The sequence below is a fragment of the Meriones unguiculatus genome, chromosome 6 (genome assembly GCF_030254825.1).
Source record: "Meriones unguiculatus strain TT.TT164.6M chromosome 6, Bangor_MerUng_6.1, whole genome shotgun sequence".
Lineage (NCBI taxonomy): Eukaryota > Metazoa > Chordata > Mammalia > Rodentia > Muridae > Meriones > Meriones unguiculatus.
In genome coordinates, this window is record NC_083354.1 from 78613402 (window position 1) to 78633871 (window position 20470).

A 20470-nucleotide genomic window follows, 5' to 3' on the forward strand; every position below is an offset into this window, starting at 1 on the left:
CAGTTGTATAGTGAATGTTTGGGCACTGATCAAAATATTTTCCATGGGATAAAACTCAGACTTTCAGTAGCCCTTCATAGACGCATCCTGTGGTCATTCTCATTCTACTGAAGAAGACACTAGAGCAGATCAGGTAATTTGCCCAAGGCCACAGAGCTAGTCATCCAGTGAGAGCTGGGATTAGAAATCAGGCAGTTCGGACCTGGAACCCCGCTGCAAGGCACTATGCTAAGCTTAATTCTCTATTCTCACAAAATCCAGAACTACCCTTGAGGGAGGCAGGGCACTCTCTGTTAATCAACAAGGTGATGAGGCTCAGCCAGCTCACATGTTTAAGGTCATTTGTCCGACAGAATGCATGCTGCGCCCTTTGAGGGTGAGTCTGACTCTACAACACTTGGCCCCCTTGTGCAGCACATGTCTTCCTGCCTGGCCTGTCTCACCTGGAAGTTGCTATCGGCTCCATCCAAACAATGCGTAGTGTCACCCAAGAGTCTTGGGTCCCACTCCTTTAGAAGCTTCGCCTTCGGTATAAGGTATGAGTTGGAGATTTGCTTCTGAACACTTCCTCTTAGAAAGTACATGTACACACACACACACACACACACACACACACACAGATAGATAGATAGATAGATAGATAGATAGATAGATAGATAGAGGAGATCTTTAAGAGAAAAATGAATCCCAGGGAATTTTCCTTAAATATTTGGCTCATGTAAGGAAGCTGAAGCGTTTAACAATGGAGTCCTGTTTGGATAGACTGTTTGTGTGAACACTGGAATCAGTAGCTTGTTGGCTGGGCCCGGGAGTAGAAGGAAGACCAAACCAGAAACAAGCCTCTGAGGACCAAGCCAAGGCCATGAGCATGTGTTCTGTGGGTGTTTTAGACAACGGTAGAGACGTTGGTCTGGGAGGGAGAAAGGGCAGCTATGTATTCCCGTACCTGTAGTACAGAGTATGTAATGGAGAGGATACAGGAGAAATATTTTCTTTATGGTCAGTGGATCTTAGTAAAGCCAGAAAAGAAAGGAAGAGCTTCAGCAGTATATGACAGAGCTGGGTCCTATTTTTCATGGAAATACCAATGGTGAAGTCTAGAGCACAGCAGGCGGTCAGGTGTCCACAGGCTTCCTGCCATCCATCTAGGCTCTCTAGCTACACACCCATACATGTTTTTCTTACAAGTGTTGTTTTTTTTTTTTTTTGAAACAGAGTTTCTGTGTATAATAGCCTTGACTGTTCTAGACTCACTGTGTCGACCAGGATGGCCTCGAACTCAGACCTCCACTTGCCTCTGCCTCCCAAGTTCTGGGATTAAAGGCACACACCACCACCACCCATTCTTACAGTATTTCTTACAGTGTTACATGCTTTGTATACAACCTGAATTTCACCCAAATTCTTTTAACTACTTGGCAAATGTTTCCTAGTGCATCCAACTCCCATAGTCCAAGTTGTTTTAAGGTGGCTGCCTCTAACCCCAGAACACGTATCTGGACTGCTGTGAGGAAAAAAATGGCCCCATTCTCACCCCTCCCCAAAGTTGAGGAGGCTTGTTCCCCTGACTGTAGCTGGCAGCCATCCTATCAGAAAGCATAGGATGTGATACAATTAAATAAACACTGTGAGTGGTAGAATGCAGGGAAGAAACTAAATATTTAATGATGCCAGAGCTCCTAGATCAACTGGCTCTAAAGCCTGACCCAGAGCCAGACTTTCCAGCTGATGGGGTCAATCAATTCATTCTATGTTTAAAACAGTTTAAGTCTAGTTTTAAATTTCTGGGCTTCATGGTAGGGTTGGAGAGATGACTCAGCGGTTAAGAGCACTATATGTTCTTCTGAAGGACCCGGGTTCAATTCCCAGCACCCACATGGCAGTCACAACTGTCTGTAACACCAATTCCAAGGAATCTGACACCTTCACACTAATGCACATAAAATAAAATTAAATAAATTAACAAAAAGAATCCTAACTGGTAAAGGAAAAAAAAAGTGAAGGGGGAAAAAAAAAGAAGAAAAAGGAGAAGGAGGAAGAGGAGGAAGCAGCAGTCATTGTCCTGTAGGAGTATAAGGACAGATGGATAGGACGAGAGGCTCTTATATGCTTCCTGTTGGGTCCACATATGATGTTCACTGTGGGCTTCAACTTTCTAAAGTAATTTTCCCTGCAACCCCTCATGGGTACAGAGAGCAGAGGACTGAGACAGAATCTGCCATGACCGTGACTGACTGCTCCATCGAGGTCCTTGTACAGCTCAAAAGGCTGGACTTGGGGTTGCTGGGTACATGAATAGCAAATCAAAGAATGCTGTCTGAAATACAGGATTTCTGCTCTATTATGATTCCTTGAACAAATCAGTAGTTATGAACAATTTTTCATTATTGTTAAACAGCTTTAAAATCAAATGACATCAGACATTTCCCCTCTGATGAGCTTCTTCTGTTTTCCTTTACTTCCTGATGTTCACCAGAAGGCTGTTGTTTGTACCATATCTGCCCTTAACTCCCTTAAACTGAGCATGTCAGTGCCTCCATCTGAGTAAAGGGACAAACCTTGCAGGGTCTCTACTTTAACAAATGAAAGCTACCTGCTTTTTAACATAACATTCTTCCCTGAATTCAGAAGGACCAGAAAAGAAATCACGATGCTACAGGCAACAGGACAAATTAAGTATCTTACCTTAATATTCCTTTAAAACCTTTATGTATTTACTTAGTGCAAATGTGAGTGAGTGAGTGCCACAGCACACTCATGGATGTCAGAGGACAACTTTCCAGAGCTGGTTCTTGCCTCTCACCTTGCTGAAACAAAGTCTCTCTTGATGGTTCTATTGCTGCAACTACGCACTCCAGGCTGGCCGGTGTGCAATCTCCTGGGTGAGCCTCCCCCGCTTTGTCCCAGTTCTCCACAGAAGCACTGGGACTACAGATGCACACTCCTGTATCCAACTTTTACAAGGGTTTCAGGGACTGAACTTGTCAGATTTGTACTTAGTCAGCGCTTTTACCTGCCCAACCTTCTTGTTGGCCAGATATTCCTTTTCTTATTTGGATTTTTTTAAAATTTATTTAGTATTTGCATTTTTAAAAAATAATTTATTTAGTCTGTGTGAGGATGTCAGATCCCCTGGAAAAGGAGTTACAGTTGTGGGCTGCCATGTGGGTGGTGGAAATTTAACCCAGGAAGAGCAGCTGAGCAGCCAGTGCTGCTGAGCCATCTCCAGCCTTGGATTTTATCTTAGTATCTTTCAAGGCTTATAAAGAGGAAGACTTATAAAGAGGAAGGCAAAAAGACCAGTAGCTTCCTAAAACTTTAAACATTTGTCCAACTGAGTATTATTGCTTTAAATTGTCTCTGCTTCTCCTTTCCGGCTTTCACTTCAATACCCATCTTCTTTCCTCATGTTATATTTTCAAAGTCTTTGGATGGTTTGGGTGCCAGTGTACGGATTTCCCTTCAGCAGCTATGCAGCCTTTGAAAGATGCTTCTAGGTGAGAAACAGCACACCTTGTGCCATTCTGGAAACTGTTCTTTTGAGAATCTAGTGGGGGACCTTAAAGCTTTGCCCCAGGGGTACAAGAAAGCAAGGGCACAGCATGAGCCTTTATTGCTCTACAGGAGTTATTTGAAAACCACAATCTAGACAAATCAGAAACCTAACTGTCTAACTTAAAATAGTTTTCTTTTTCTCCTCCTCCTCTTCTTCTCTTCTTCTTTAGAATTCCAGGCTCTTTATCACTTCTGTCCTTCTCCATTGGCTCCTTTTTTTTCACAGAACTTTTAATATATTGTGTGAAACTTCTAATCAGGAAATAAAAGAGCACCTCAGAGTGATTGACAAGAAGATACATGTGTGGGCAAAGATCCCATGTCCATAAAACCGATGAAGTGCTCAGGCAGAGGAAGGAAGAGGAATAGTCGTGGACAAGGGTCACCACGTCACAGTTCTGTGAGGACTCATGTGCACACCACAGTTCTTCTGAGGTAGGAATCGTAAAGCATTGTGGAATGTACTTTGGGAAATTTTTTGGCCTACTGGGTTTATCAGCCTTTGAAGTCTGTTAAAGGCCCACCCCTTCTTCTGGCCAGGGCTTCTCTGGCTACCATTTTCCCTCAAGGGTTAGCTTTTGCTACCTTTCATCTGAGCCATTCATTGTAGACGCTGAAATAGCTATCACGAACCTGCTCAGTTACTGTGTACCGTTGTCTAGTAGAGTAAACCACACCGGGATTTTTCTCAAACATCTCATTACTTCACATTTCCCCTCTGACAAATCCCCACCTCAACAGTGCTCATTATACATGTGAAGGGAGCTGGGACTGATAACACCAAGAAACAACAGCAACACCATCTTCCTTCATCATCACTATGAAAACATTTATACAAGAAAATATTCGTATTGGCACCAAGGCCGCATGGAAAGCCCATGTAAAATGTTACAATGCCCACATCACTATGCTATACATTTCCCTAACGTGTTCCTGGACTGCATCACTGGTATGTATACTTCCTGGAAACGAACGAACCTCATTCTATGAAATACTTGGAAAATATTTGTAGTTTTTGCCAAATGTTTCTCTGTAGACTCAGGGTAAGGTCTGTATTCAGTCAACTCCCTCCCCACGCTGGAACAACTATTCATGTTTATTTTATTTACTTTTGGTCTGGCTATTTTGTCAGAAATATTCCCCTCTAATCCTGATTCTATTGTTCAGAGTTGTCTTTTTCTCCCATTGCTCTGACTAAATTCTTTTTATAGCTCATTGGGCCATAGCTCAAGCCCAGGCTTCTTCTATATCATAAGACTTTAAATTTTAATTCTTTGGTTTTAAAGACAGGTTCTCACTGTAGCCCATAATAGCTGTAAAGTTGCTGCTGTCCTTTCTCAGCTTCCTGAGTTGATGAAATTACAGGCTCTGGGCTCTTTTATTTTTGATTTCTCCAGTTCAGGGTAGAGGCTAGCCCTGCACCTCAAGACTCACCTGTTCCTACTCAACCCACTTCCACAATGAAGCCTGCAGCAACCTGGCGGCATCTTCCACTAGGCCCCTGCTAGTCAACACAGGACAACATACTGCTGCTTAAATGTAGATTAGAAGAGAAGGAACAGTTTAGTGCCTCAGCTGCACCAAGCACATTTCAAATGTTCAGTTGTGGTGAGTGGATGCCACATAGGACAGTGCTAACAGCATTTCCACCCTGGACGCAGGTCCCATGGTCTAGATGGCCTCAGTCCTGAAATGCTACTTGCCACTGTGTGTACCTGGTAGCCCCGACTGTGCTATCCCAAGGGTACACTTCCCTACCAGCTGTAAACCAAGTCCTTGTGTACCTTCCCTGGAAGGACGAAGGGCAAAGAAAGACAAGAAGGAGAGAACTCACTTGCAGAGTACCTTAGGTGGCAGGTAGTGTTAAATTCTCCATCCAATCCTTACAGTACTGAGAAATAAAAAATGAACAAACATTGTTTTCAAGAACACAGTACAAAGAAAGCTTGTGTCCTTCCTGGGAGCAGCAGAGAAAGGCACTGACAACATGATTAGAACAGAAATAACAGCCAAACCTTTCAAAGAAATGGGTCCTTTTTCAGGAAGTATAAAAAATAGGTCATACAAAGCAGCAACTATTTGTGAATGGGTGGGAAAACATATATTGTATGAATGTGGGTGTTATGGTGTTTTAAATGGCTTTATTCTTCCTATGAGATTATTTACAATAAATATTTACTTGAAAAATTAACTGTGTGTGTATCTGGACACAGACACACACACACACACACACACACACACACACACACACACACACCTGCACTGCCTGAGGAGGGCAGAAGAAAGAGGGGGTTGGATACCCTGAGCTGTGTTTAGAGGTGACTCGTGAGCTGCCTGACGCTTAAAACTAAACTCCAGTCCTCTGCAAGAGCAGTCCATGTTGTTTACCTCTAAGTGATCTCTCCAGTCTTATTTATTTATTTGGGAAACAGGGTAGCCTGGAATTTATTATGTAGAACAGGCTAGCTTGGAACTCAAAAAGATCCACTTGCCTTCGCCTGCTAGGATTAAAGGTGTGCACTATTACACCTGACACTTAAACTTTTGTTTGATGAGTTTTAAAAGTATGTGTCTGTATGTATTTGAGGGGGAGCTTCTGTATGTGAATGGTTATACCCTTAATTTTTAAAAGGAGAGTTAATCTTACTTAATCTTATTTATTAATATGTTTACCAAGGTAGATTAAGTTACAGGATTTTAACTAACAGTTCTTGCTTCTCAACTTTAGCACATCATATATGTGTAAACCTACTTTCCTTCTATACTCCCCTTGAAAAAAACATTTTTATTGTGTGTGGGGGGGAGAGGGAGGGAAGAGAGAGAGAGAAGAGAGAGAAAGGGAAATAAAATAAAATGTATAAACAAACAAAGAAGAATAGCCACACCTGTTTCATTCTTTCCCCTCTGTGCCTCACAGGCAGAACAGACACCCATCTTGTGTTGCTCTGGCTTCATCCAATTCACTCTATGGATTTCATCTTGTAATTCCTCGCACCAGCTCTTTACACACATACATATACTTAGTGTCTTTGTCTAAATAAAGCAAAAGCCAATTTCCCCGAGCCTGGGACCCCATTAGACACCACTCCCATATTCTTCACTCTCTTCACCCACAAGATCTTTGAGGATGGTACTGTCATCCTCCTGTTCTTAACCCCACTTTACCCTTCAACCTTCTTTAGCTTTGGTCTTGACATCATAAACAAGGGAACTGCTCTCACAAGGGTCCCTAATGATTTCTCCTAAATCTCACTGGCATTTTGTAGTATTTACTCATCTTGATTTTTTGCATAGGACAGCTTTTCTGTTCCTTCCTTTAAAACAAACAAAAGCCCCCACTGCCCTCCCCAAATACTGAACTTTGACTTTTTAATACAGCGTCTCCTTATGTAGCATAGGTTACCTCCAAACTTGAACTCTTCCTGTCTCAGACTCCCAAGAGCTGGCTTAAAGCATATACCACCACACCAGCTTTTTACTCTTCTCTTGAACTATTCCCTCTTCCAGCTTCTGTGATGACTGTTCCACTTCTCAATGTGTGTCTGACTGTTTCTTCCTAATCTCTGCCATCTGGTGGCATTTTATTGTCCCAGCTTCCTCCCTGGGATTCCTTAACAGTTTCTTGGGTTTGGTTCTGTCACCTTGCCTTGTTTTCGTTGTGTATTCTCCCTCATTCACCTGTATGTGTGCCTCAGAATACATATCCTGAGCACCAGACTCCTATTGCTATCTACTGGTTAGCTCTACTGGGATATTAATGACCACCTCAAGTCAGGATGCCCTAAGGTGAACTGACATCTTGCTTTTCCCTGACCCCATCCCCTTATTCCAATGCTTGTTAGCATTATGCATTTGACTATTGAAGCTGAAGGCAGAATCATGCTGGGTGTCTTTGGATTGACTCTCCAGACTGCGGGCAAGTGAGCTTCCTAAAGTGCAACTCTGATCACAGGACCCTTTCAATGGCATCTTTCCCCAGATTATAGGGTCAGGTGCTAGGCTCAGCTAAACACAAAGGCCTTTCAGCATTTCCCCATTTTCTTGGATGACTACTACTCATTGTCTTCTTTACCTACAAACCACGTCACCTTCATCTCTTATTCTATAGACCTCAGTTCAAACTTCATCTTTTCTAGAAAAGCATCCTTGAACATCTCAGACCAATTCAGGCTTTCTTTGTGCTCCTACAAACACCTCGTGCATGCCAATAGAGGGACTCTCCATGCTAACAAGCATTTGCATTCTCACTTGTATCTCCAGTTCACCTTAAACAGAGACTTGGGCTGAGTGACATCTGCAGACCCTGAGTCTATCACCATTTTGTGGTGTGCACAAATTGTTTAACTGTGGTACACTGACTCAAACCAAAACCCAAACCACCACCATGAGAAACTGCTGGCACTGGAAATGGAAGAGTGGCTAAGAGTGATCCCTGCTCTTCCAGAGGACACAAGTTCAGTTTCTAGGATTCACAACGGCCTGTAAATCCAATCCCAGGGCACTAGATGACCTCTTCTGGCCTCAGATGACACCTATATGCACATGGGTAGACACATACATAGACGTATACATGTAGATAAAAATTAAAATCTTAAAATTTTGCTTCGGCTTATTTGTTCAATATTTTTTTCTATTATTCACATGCCTTTTAGCCACATCTGAGTATGTGGTTCCAGAGAGCACCACACAAAGCTCCAACCGCCTGGGTGACGGCAATGCAGTGTGGCCTTGAGGTGGCAGCTGCAGGGCTAGTGTGCTGGCTGTGAAGAGGGAGTCTGGTGCAGGAGTGCCACCCTCCCCCTCCGCCCCCCCCCCCATGTGATAAGTTACAGCCCTCACCAAAGGTGAGCCCCTAGTCACCACTGTTCCAACAGTGACCTTGCTTGTTTACATAAGGATCTTTTTATTTGGTTTAGGGCTGAAGTATTTAATAAACAGAAAGTTCTAGATCTAGAATTAAATGCACTGACCTACAGCCTTATTTCATTAAAATAGCTACTTTTTACTCTGAGGAATTAGTGTTCAGACAGGTCATTTTTGTTTTGTTACTCAGTTAAAAGGGAAAGTTATTAAGCACGACAAATATCTGTTTCTATCTTTTTCCCAATGTTTTAAGGAAAGAAGTTGATTTATGGAGTTCAGCCTTTACACCCTACACATCTCCTTCTTCTGGTCTCTTTTGGACTATCACCAGAAGCTCCCTACTAGAAGCACCCTGCCAAGCAGTTTTTCTGGGTCTGTCTATATTCTTCTTTTACTTTTCTCTCTAGTTACTGTCATTGTTTAATCCCTTTACAGTACTGGGGATTGAACCCACGGCCTGTATGTGCTGGGAGGGTGCTGTACCCTTGAGCTACACAGTCCTGCCCGTTTCTCCAGTGCCTCAAACTCTTCTCTGTCTCTTTCCTGGCATCTCTTCCTTCACTATTCCTGCTGCTGAACCTGGTATCTCTCCTCATTTTGCTCCTTCCTCTCTCAGGGCTTTGGCAACCACCCACAACCACTTACGGTTCATCTGTAGCTTGTACCTGCATCTTAAGCTGGAGCAGCATGCCAGCATACACCTCAAAGTCAACTGGTATAAAGTTCCATTGTCCTCAAGAATTTCCACCTCAGTCTGTCCCTCCCCCAAGGCACCTGAGCTAGAGACTGGCCACACAGACGATTGGTGTGTACCACCAACCTCAGTATTTCTTATGAGACAAACACCATGCAGTCAGGTCACAAGCATTTTCTTATTAATGTCCCCAACAAGCCAAAGGGCAGTTAGTATCAACTCTATCTTCACAGGACAGGAAAGTAACGTAATTTGCTCAGGTCACACAAGTGTGGAGCCTCCTTCTTGACTCTGCTCTCCTCAAGCTGCAACGATGGCCCAGAAGGAAAATGTCAAACTTCTCACTGGGGCACTTCCCTGCTTTTAAAGAGGGACAGAGCAGTAGGCGAAAGGGTAGAAACATACACCACTTGTCTGGTGTGTTATCTCTACCATTCCCAAGGGACTGCTGCCAGGACTGAGGAGGAGTGTCCCACTTTAGCGTCTATCCAACCCTGAAAAACAGGCTGTTTTGGCTTGAGCACTTTTCAGCCATCATTTCCTCAGGGTGAACCAACTCTAGCTGGGCCCACTTGGACAGCTGCCTTTTGCAAGCTCTCATTCCTTCCCAGAGCTTCCCAGTGTTCTTCATAATAAGCCGCCTGAAAGAGTATCTCAGGATGCAGCAAATCTTAATCAAAGTACCAAAGGAAACAGACTATTTACATTTTGTAAAGAAAGACTCAGCAGAGGCCCTCTAAGAGACAGATCCTCCAGAAGTTAATGATGGGAATCTTTTCATTGGGTTGGACATTTCGGATATGTAACGGATTGTGAAGATGGACAGCCTGGGTCTTATTAAAAGCTGGGGCTGGAGAGATGGCTCTGTTGTTAAGAGAGCCTGCTGATCTTACAGAGACCCCAGGTCCAGTCCCCATCAGCCACATGGTGGCTCCCAATTGTAACTCCAGCTCCAGGGGATCCAATACCTACCTCTCCTCCTCTCCTCAAGGCATGTGGTGCACTCAGGCACACACCAGCACACATCAAATAAAATCAGTATTTTTTTAAAGTACTAAGTCTTCCAAGAAATTGAAGTTTGTCTCTCTCACTCTAGACAGAGCCCAGAACTTGGTTCTCTTCCTTTATATCACTTGTATAAAAGAACAATTTTATTATCATTTGCTGTGGATAAATAGCTAACAGAATTGATCTACAACATCATGGTTTCATTCTGAACAGCATTTGTAGAGGGTCTTCTAAGTCAGGAGTTGTTTCTTTTTTTTTTTTTTTTTTTTTTAGTTTTCACTTTGTTTTTTTTTTTTCTTTTTTTTATTTTATTTTATTTTATTTTTATCAGTTACATTTTATTAACTCTGTATCCCAGCCATGTCCCGATCCCTCATTCCCTCCCAGTCCCTCCCTCCCTCCCTCCCTCATCTCCACCATGCCCCTTTCCAAGTCCACTGATAGGGGGGACCTCCTCCCCATTCATCTGATCCTGTTTTATCAGGTATCTTCAGGACTGGCTGCAAAGCCCTCCTCTGTGGCCTAACAGGACTGCTCCTCCCTTCGGGGGTGGGGAGACCAAAGAGCCAGTCATTGAGTTCCTGTTAGAAATAGTCCCTGTTCCCCTCACTTCAGGAGTTGTTTCTTACATTGGCTGCTTTTAATGGAAGATTCTGTGGTGGTTCAGGATCTGTAAGTTAGCTGCTTACTTAATCACTTGGTAGTGAGAGTTTTCAAAAGAAAGGATCCTTTTCCTAAAGATTTTTCTTTTTTTAGAAAAAAAACAAAAACAAAAACACCCAACAACCTCACGTTAATATGAAAGCCCCACGCAGTATCTAGTGTCTACAGTATCGATTGTTAAGTGAATCCTGCCTGTGCAAACACCAAGTGTTGCCAGGCCTCGGCCAGCCCTGCTCTGTTGGGGGTATGCCAGCAAGGCTGACTGATCTGCTCCACCCAGCCCCGGAGAGGAACACGCTTTCCTTCCAACTCTTCTGCAGTGTAAGCTCCCTGGGAATGTGGTTCGTGTCCTAACTGTTCCTGTATTTCTCAGCAAGTGTAGAAGAAAGCACACTACACACAGCATGTGCTTTGCAGTGATAGAGGCAACCGACAAGGACGAGAGTTGAAAACCTCTGTGTCCATCTTAGAATGACTCCTAAGCTTAGACCAAGTCACCAAATCAGTGAGGAAAGTGATGAAGCCACAAAAAGAAAACTGCTGGAGAGCAGGAATGGAGCAGCAGACTCCATCAGGACAGTGCCAGGAGGTTACAGACCGGCGGGACGCATGCAGGCAGGCCGCTGCCATTCCCCGGCTCCTGCTTCCACCTGCTGGCACAGGAGAGGAACTGTTTGTTGACTGGGTAAAAACTGCTGATAGTGCTAGAAAAAAAACACCACCCAAAAACCATGAAAACATCGAGTTTCAAAGTTCTCTTGTCAAGGTAACAGAGCAAACAAACACACACAAAACAAACACACCACTAATTCTGAGAAGCCTCTACCGCCTAACCCAAAAGCACTGTCACACTTTTCTGTTTGATAGTGACAGGGAGACAGGATCTGGCTCTACGACTCAGGTGAGATCCTCCTACTCAGTGGTTACAGGCATGCAACCTCACGCCCAGCCACGTTATTTTTTGCCAGTGTGCTTTCTGTCGTTAAACAAGAGGAGGTTCACATTCTCTGACTAGAATGAAAGCTACAACTTCAATAGTCAGTCTCCATCTTCCTCCAACTCCATCCCTCCCTGGGTCTTTGATAGTAAAAATCAGTGCCTCCTACTATGCCAGTATGTGAGGACTTTTAAGAACTCACTACATAAATGTCCATGTAGGAAGGAACAATGTGGATTCCAAACCCTTCTTTTAAGAGTTGACTTTTATTTTTTAAATAGGCAACAGTTTAAAAGTAATCAGCTTGGGTTTGTAATGTTAATAGAAAAGTTTGTTTCTAAACTTCATTGTAAATGAATGAAAAGAGATTCTTTGAAATTATATTTTCTAAAATATGTGAGAATAAAAAATGTTAGAAACTGAATGTGGTCATATACAAGACTATGACATGCAAGAAAATATGACAGTTGGCTGTAGCTTGAAAAAGAGAACTTTTATATTAGTTCATATTCTAAAATTACAATAAATTAAACAGAAAAAAACTCAGGCTCTAAGAAACAAGTAATGGCCAAGACTGAGATGGCCAGGAGACTTTCCACCTTCCTCAAGAATGCCTGGTGAAGGAGTTGGTGCTGGCCCTGTCCTTCGTGGTCTGGGCCTCACTACAATATGCCCATGATCAGCTTCTACACCAAGTATACAGGCGAGGTCAACCACGCCATACCCTGCAACTACCCAGTGCCTGCTCGAGATGGCGGGAACATGTCCGATGTACCAGCCACCCCCTGGACCCTCAGGCCCAAGCCTGGAATGATCGAAGAACCTATGACTATTCCTGCTGATGGCAGAGGGCCCTTCCCTATTGCCCTCCAATGAAAACATAAAGACAAAAAAAAAGTCTGAGCCTCTGCTTTGATACCCTGCTGGGTAGAGTCTTTCAGAGGCCCTCTGTGGTAGGCTCCTGTCCTGTTACTTGTTTACTCCTATATCCAATGTCCATCCCATTTGTCTTTCTAAGTGAGGATTGATCATCTTACCCCAGGTCCTCTTTCTTGTTTATCTTCTTTAGGTGTATAGATGTCAGTATATTTATTCTATCTTATAGGTCTATATAAGTGAGTATACACCGTGTGTGTCTTTCTCCTGCTGGGATACCTCACTCAGTATGATCTTTTCTAAATCCCACCATTTTCCTGCACATTTCATAATTTCCTTGTTTTTAATTGCTGAGTAGTATTCCATTGTGTAAAAGTACCACAATTTCTGTATCCATCCCTCCACTGATGGACATCTGGGTTGTTTCTAGGTTCTGGCTATTACAAATAAAGCTGCTATGAACATGGTTGAGCAAATGCCCTTGTTGTGTACTACTGAGACTCATAACCAAACCTTTGGCAGAGTGCAGGGAATCATTTGAAAGAAGGGGGAGTTAATATGACCTGGAGAGGACAGGAGCTCCACAAGGACCAAATATATCAGGGCACAGGGGTCTTTTATGAGACTGTTTCTCCAACCAAGGACCATGTATGGATATAACCTAGAACCCTGCTAGGCTGTAGCCCATGGTAGCTCAGTATCCAAGTGGGTACCCTAGTAAGGGGAACAGGGACTATTTCTGACATGAACTCAATGGCTGGCTCTTTGACACCCCCCCTCCCCCCCGAAAGGGAGGATCAGCCCTGCTAGGCCACAGAGGAGGACTTTGCAGCCAGTCCTGAAGATACCTGATAAACCAGGGTCAGATGAAAGGGGAGGAGATCCTCCCCTATCAGTGAACTTGAAAAGGAGCAGGGAGAAGATGAGAGAGGGAGGGAGGGATTGGCAGGGAATGAGAGAGTGGGATACAACTGGATACAAAGTTAATAAACTGTAACTAATATTAAAATAAATTAAAAAGAAAAAAGAAAAGAAAGAAAAAAGACAGACAGAAAGAAAGAAGTTACAAGATAATAGCCTGATTTTCTCTTATTTTGTGTACAATACAGTCAATCACAGGCTCTAGACATTTAATATAAACAAACATGAAAAGATTTCTGTGCTTCAGAGGAAGACAATGCAGGTGGTCCTGAGGAGACCTGATAGGCTAGGGTCAGATGAAAGGGGAGGAGGACCTCCCTATCAGTGGACTGGGGGAGGGGGAGAGGAAGAGAAGAGGGAGGAAGGGCAGGATTGGGAGGGAGTGAGGGAGAGGGCTACAGTTGGGATACAAAGTGAATAAATTGTAATAAATAAAATGCTGGGAGGCGGGGAAGATTTCGGTGCTTAAGTTCAGTAAATGGCCCAAATCAAGGTGGCCTAGACCACAGAGCAGCAAACAAGCACTGCTTTTCTACTAAGAAGTCCCTTAATAATTTATCAGGCAAGGCCTGGCCACAGAAACACACAGCGTACCTCAGAAAAGCTATTCTGCATGAATGAATTGCTGCTGGCACATTTAATTGGCATTTGGGGTACACTTTTCAGAATTGAAATCCTTAGCAGTAATTACTCAAGAGACTAATTCTTCTCTTCCCGCGCATTACCTACTCTTGGATGGTTTTCTGAATGTGTGAGTATCTGACTGTTGAATGGTGATGCTTTTCAATATGGATTCAATTCCTAATAAGTGTTTGTTTTTAACAGGTAGCAATGGCATTGTGGGTACGTGGTTTTGAAAAACTTTTTTTTTTTTTTTGTTAGTGCTACGACTGCAATAGTTACTATGAAAATAAAATAGTGGTGGATATGCTTTAAAAAACTTTGCAGAAGTGGTATATGAAAAAGATGGGTCAAGAGCTGACAGTCTCGAAACATGGTGAGGAGGCTTATTACACAATTTATGATTGAAATTTTATGCAGTTTTCTTTCTATGTTTATCTGAAATTTTATTGGTTGAACATTTACATTCACCACAATAAAAGCTTTAATACATTTTAATACATTCAAATGTATTTAGTCTATAGCCATGCCATCCTGAACACACCCAATATCATCTAAAATATAGTTAATAGCTATTCATGCTCCTAGCTCTAGTTGCTATTTTAAAGTTAGCTGGTCAGAAAAAGCATATGAACTCTGAAGTAGCATACTCAAACTGACAAGATGCTCAAAAGCATAATGGGGAAACCTCCAAGAAGCAAACTAGAACTCAGTGAGAAAAAACAGAAGTGAAGACACACAGGTCACAGTGAGAAGGGCTCATAGCAACCAGCTGGTTCAAATCCTTTGCTTTAGGATGCTGGCCAATAATGTTAGGTCACACGTAACTCTCAGCCCAGACTGGAGCATTTTCTTCTACTGAAGGGAGAGTGCACAGCATATTGAAAACAGACGTAGGAAGACTCAAGGTATATCAACATGGTGACATGTCTTAAGCTTGAGGATGGCAACTTGTGAGTGTGGCAATCAGAGGGCCAGCAGGCTGGCTTCTCTTGCTGCTGCTTCTGCCTGGCCAACAATGATGTCAAACATTCATGTAGCGGGCACCATAAAAACCATATATAAACTAGCTGAATCCTCTCAGCAACACGGACACAAAACTATTACCATCATTGGGGACACAGGGTTATTAATAGGTGGCCCCAGAATGCAAGCAATTAGGCACTGCACCCTCTGGTCAGTCGCTTCTTCACCTTCACAGTCCCACTTCTCTAAGGTGCCACAGCTATTGCCACAGTGGTCACCTGACACATCTTCAGCACCTGCTACATCTCTTCAACCTCATGAGTCTTTTTTGGCAGACAGGCAGGGACACAATCAGAGGGCCGGTCTGGCACAGGGAACTCCAGAAGCCACTATCCACATTTACATGAATACATGATCAACAGTCAATGTAGGAAACGAATGGAGCTATGACCTTCCATTCCTAAAGCACATGAAGAACCGAGGCAAACTGGCCTTAATGATTTTAGATATTTTGATGGCCTAGATTTTAAAAGTCTACTCTTTAAAGCAGAGAAGTTTCCTGACTAATAAAAGATAAAAAAGAACCTTCCTAACAAAGATGGAAGACAACTAATTACCCAACATAGCTCTTTTAGATTTGGAAGATGCACTGAGACCAAAGGAAAGTGCCCACTCGAATGAGTCCACGATCATTTACTTCCTGGGTGCTCATGCTAAGTGTTTCTATTCATTATCCCAATTACTCTTCACTCTGCAGATGAAGAAACCAAGGCGGAGAATGCTGAGTTAATCCGCAGTTAACCAAACAGCTAAGTGAGCAGCACATGTGTACGAGGTGCTCAGCCCAGAGCATGAACCTTACTAAGGTGCCTCCTTCAACCAGGTATTTCCCAAGAGAACATCAGAACGGTGGAACTGGGAGCCCAGACTGATTCTACTCCCTACAGCAGCACCACATGACAAGGTGCAGTAAGGATAACGGGAGGGCGACATTGGACACAAAGAGGTTTCTGCTTTGCACGGACACAGTGCCAGTCACCAAGCTGAAATCCAGAAGCAGGATGGGCCTTTCTTTCCCTTTGGGGATGGTGCTGTTGGGGAGAGGGGAAAGGAGGAGCCCCATGTGCTTGTATTTGGTTGTGCGATGCCAGTGATGTCCAAGTGAGATATATAGTGGGCATCCGGAACTCGGGGGGAGGGGTGATAATGGACACAGACCTGAGCTATCTCTCCAGCACCCATGGGGATCTTGTAATGTCACGCTGAAGAGCTTAAGCTTCTTGTATGGGCACAGCAGCTCAGCCTGTACTCTAGTGAGTCCCAGGCCAGCCTGTGCTTCAGAGTGATTGCTGTTTCCAACAAGCAAGCACACAAGCAGAAAACCTTCAGTGGGAGCCTGAGAAGGTCCTGTAAGTAATCTAAGAACTCTGGTGCTTTGAAGGAGAAAAAGAGACCCCACCCTGCCCAGTAAATTACAGTAATCTAGATAACAAGAATTAAAAGCAGCAGTAGTAGAAGAAAATAATAGATTCAAGAAATATTCAAGAGCTTTTTAAAAAGTGTTAGGACTTTGTAAAAGTCAAAATGCTACAGAGTTTCTAGTTTGGGTAAGCTGGCAAGTGAGTGGCTTTGGGTAATAACTACTGGGTAAGTTTCAGATGTGGCCATTTTATACTCAAGTGTGTATGAGAAACTGGGGATTTTAAATTTTTCTTATCTATTATTAATGTGTGTGTGTGTGCGTGTGTGTGAAGTGTTTGAAGTGAGGTGTTTGGGAGTCCGTGCTTTCATTCTGCTATGGCCCTGGAGACTGAATTCAGGCCAAGCTTACTGGCAAGCACTTTCATCTTGCTGGCCCAAGTGTGGTGATGGAGGCTTGGAGACAGGAGCCTGAGGAGCAGGAGAGAAGTGCTGACATCTGGAGGTGTACCCTTCTCTGAAAGGACTGCATCACAAAAGGAGAGCACAGATGCGGATTAGTGACTTTTGCAAGACCAAGTACTTGACCAGAAGCAACTTAAGGGAACAAGGGCTTATTTGAGGCTTACAGATGAAGGGAATGTGGCCCATCGTGGCCTGAGAGGTGTGGCAGCAAAAGCATGCAGTGACTGATCATGCTGTATCGAGTCAGCAAGCAGAGAGCGGTCAGGAAGCAGGGCCTGGCTAAAGAATGTCCATACTCTCCGCAAGGATCTACCTCCTAAAGGCTCCACAACGTTCAAAAGTAGTGCCTCAGCTGGGGAGCAAGGAAACACGGGGGACCTTCCACATCCAAACCACACGTATACAGCAACAGAGGACTCTGGCCAAGCAGAGCAAGGAGAACTGAGCAGTAGCTGCCCTGAGGGAGGGTGTCAGAGGGATAAGGTGTGGACGCTGGAGTGTGCATACTGAAGGAAAGCCCTTGGGGAGGCACACAGAACGGGCTGAGAACAGGAAGCTGAGAACATCCACCACTCGGGTGCAGGTCATAGGAAAGGGACCCTGAGACGAGTGCTCAGGCACAAGGACAGTTACCAGCTTGACTGCTCTGGCTTTCAGTGTGCTATCACATGGAGAGTAACCAGCTCAGGCTGGAAACGGGTCCACTTGGTGACTGACAGCCCAAACTGGGTATCACTGGATCACTGATTCTCCACACTTGTTCTCGGCAGCCATGCCAATCTGCCAATTGCTAACTACACACGGCATTGGAGCATTTTTCGAGGTGCTGTTCACGTGTTATCCTGCTCTTACTAGGTAGTTTATTTAGCAGAAAAACGAGACCCCACAATTGACACTACTGACAATCTCTTTAGCAGACTGGTGCTCTCATGAGCAGATCTCAAACTCTGAGCCTTCACTGTTCCTCTGAAAAATTCTCGGTCAGCTGGGTCATCTGTTTCCTTCTCCTCACTGCAACAGCTTTGAAGCTTCTTTTCAAGGTGTAGGTAACGGAGCTCGGGGCCTTGCCTATCCTAGTCATGCACTCTATTGTTGGGCTCCTTTCAGTATCACACACAGGCATTTAGCTATCCCAGCCCTCAGTATTCCTTTCCTTCTGCCTTGATGGAAGGGAGGAAGCAAGGGATTACACTGCTTGCTATCAAACACTGTGCTATATTCTCAACATAGTAACTCCTGGGTGTTTACGAAGAGTGTAGGCCTAATGAGACAGCATGAGTGTGAAACCTCAGGGACCACAGGGTCTGCAGCACAACACATCCTCTTTCTCAGCTGATTTTCCTTAGTTCTGGGCAGCCTTTGCCTTCTTACCCACTGTGCTATTTTTAAGTTCTGATAAACAAGGGATTAGAAAACACTTGTCTTTGCATGTCCAAATCCCATGTCCTTCAAAGCCCAGCTGCAACACATAAATCATGTCTTTATCCCTATTTCTATCTTGGACCCCTCTCCCTTGAATCACCCTATCAGTTTCTCTATTACCCTCCAAGGGATTGGTCATCCTCACATTTATATTGTAATAATTTAAGTATGTGATTTCTCACCCTTACTGTGCTGAGTTTTCTGCCATTTTTAACAAACAAAAACAAAGTTAAAAATTAGCCCTATGGGGCTGGAGAGATGGCTCAGCAGTTAAGAGCACTGGCTGCTCTTCCAAAGGACCGGGGTTCAGTTCCCAGCAACCACATGGCAGCTCACAACTGTCTGTGACACCTGTTCCAGGGGATCGACCCCCTCACACATGCAGACTAATGTACAAAAATTAAAAAAAAAAAAATAAATTAGCCCTATGAAATCTACTTACACATTTACGACATAGAAGTCCTTAGGCTGTTTTTCACTGCAATGATCAATTTCAGCTATATTATAGGTCTGCATGATACATCGTTCTCTGAAACAGTGTTTAGAAAAAATGCTCTCAATAAATCTATTTATTAAAAGATTCATTTTATTTTTTTATTTATGTTTATGCATGCCACTTGTATGCAGATGATCTCAGAGGACAGAAGAGGATATCAGAATCTCTAAAGCTAATTTACAGGCAGTTGTGAGCTACCTAATGTGGGTGCTGGGAACAGAACTCCACTCCTCTGAAAGAGCAGCAAGTGCTCTTAACCACTGGGCCATCTCTTTCTAGTCCCCAATACATAGAGTATGTTTTCCTTTGTCCTAATTGCCAGAAAGCCTACAGCAAAATACCAGGCTGACCCAATATTCTTTCAAAAAAAATTTAATATTCTTCTCCTTTTACCTTTATATATGTATTTATTTTTCAAGACAGGATCTTGCTATGTAGCCCCAGGTTTGCCTCCAATGTGTAGTGATACTTGTACTTCAGCTTCCTGAATTCTGGGATTGCAGGAATATATTAACACACCTGTCTATTTCATTCATTTTACTGCATAATTTTAGACCAGTAATTATTAGTGCTGTTTGAGAGTAGATATGTTTGAGAAGGAAGAAACAAGTTCAGTAAGTAATAATGCCAATCTAAGTGTTACACAGGGCCGAAGGACACAGTCCCTTGCACAGTTAACCACACCAAGTTAAGGTTTATGAACAGGAGAGCGAAGCTGTGGCATTTACACACAGTTGCATGTAGCCATGTTCCATGATCCTCCACTTCTGAACATTTACAGTATTTTACTGTTGGTAAGAAGCCTTTGTGATGAGCAGTTACACACCTTTCTGACTAGTGCTAGGTCCTTGCTATTCCAACTCAGATTTTCATTTCTTCTCAGCTAAGCCCATGCTGTTGGGAGGGTTCAGTGCTTTTGGCACAAGGGGCTGGATTTAACGCAGCAGGTTCAAGATATGTTCCAAATACGACCTCAACATCATGGTGTCTTTGGGCCGGGTACTTTTCCCACCACACTCAAGTCTGCCTCTCTCTCTGAACATGCCCTATTCAGGGATGCATGCGTCCTCAATCTCAAGTACCTTTTGAGTCCTAAATGTTCAGAGAGTCTGGCTCCCCTGCCATGAGCTGACCCTAGGCCCATCCAAGAGAGACTCACCTTCTGTGTTTTCTCTGCTTGACTGCCTCTGACCCAGTATTTCACGGACTGGCACTTCTTTCTTATCCAGGCCGGCATACTTAAAAGAGCCTTGCTTCTGGAGAATCAGCAACTAGACTCCTGCTTAACAGAGCTGTCAGCCGGGTCTATAAGGGACCAGATGACTTTGGATGCCTCCAATGATGACTACAGAAGATGACAAAGTTCCCACTTCTCATTTATGGCTTCATCTTGCCCCGTGCTAACCCTAGTACATAACCAAGATTCCTCTGTGTCTGCTGCTTGAACATTCCACCAACAGCTAGCTGCCTACTGTGTATCACTCCATTCTATGTTGATATGTATGTAGCTAGGTTTTACAGGTTTTAACACTTATACATAAAAATTTCCCTTAGCAACTGGCAT

The 20470-nt window shown here is 43.6% G+C and overlaps 1 protein-coding gene across 2 annotated transcripts in view; it reads right to left on the reverse strand.

Annotated features, from left to right (window-relative positions):
* The window catches only part of Nln (neurolysin), an 87769-nt gene that overhangs the window by 58764 nt on the left and 8535 nt on the right, over window positions 1–20470 (reverse strand). The gene's annotated exons all lie outside the window — the stretch shown is intronic.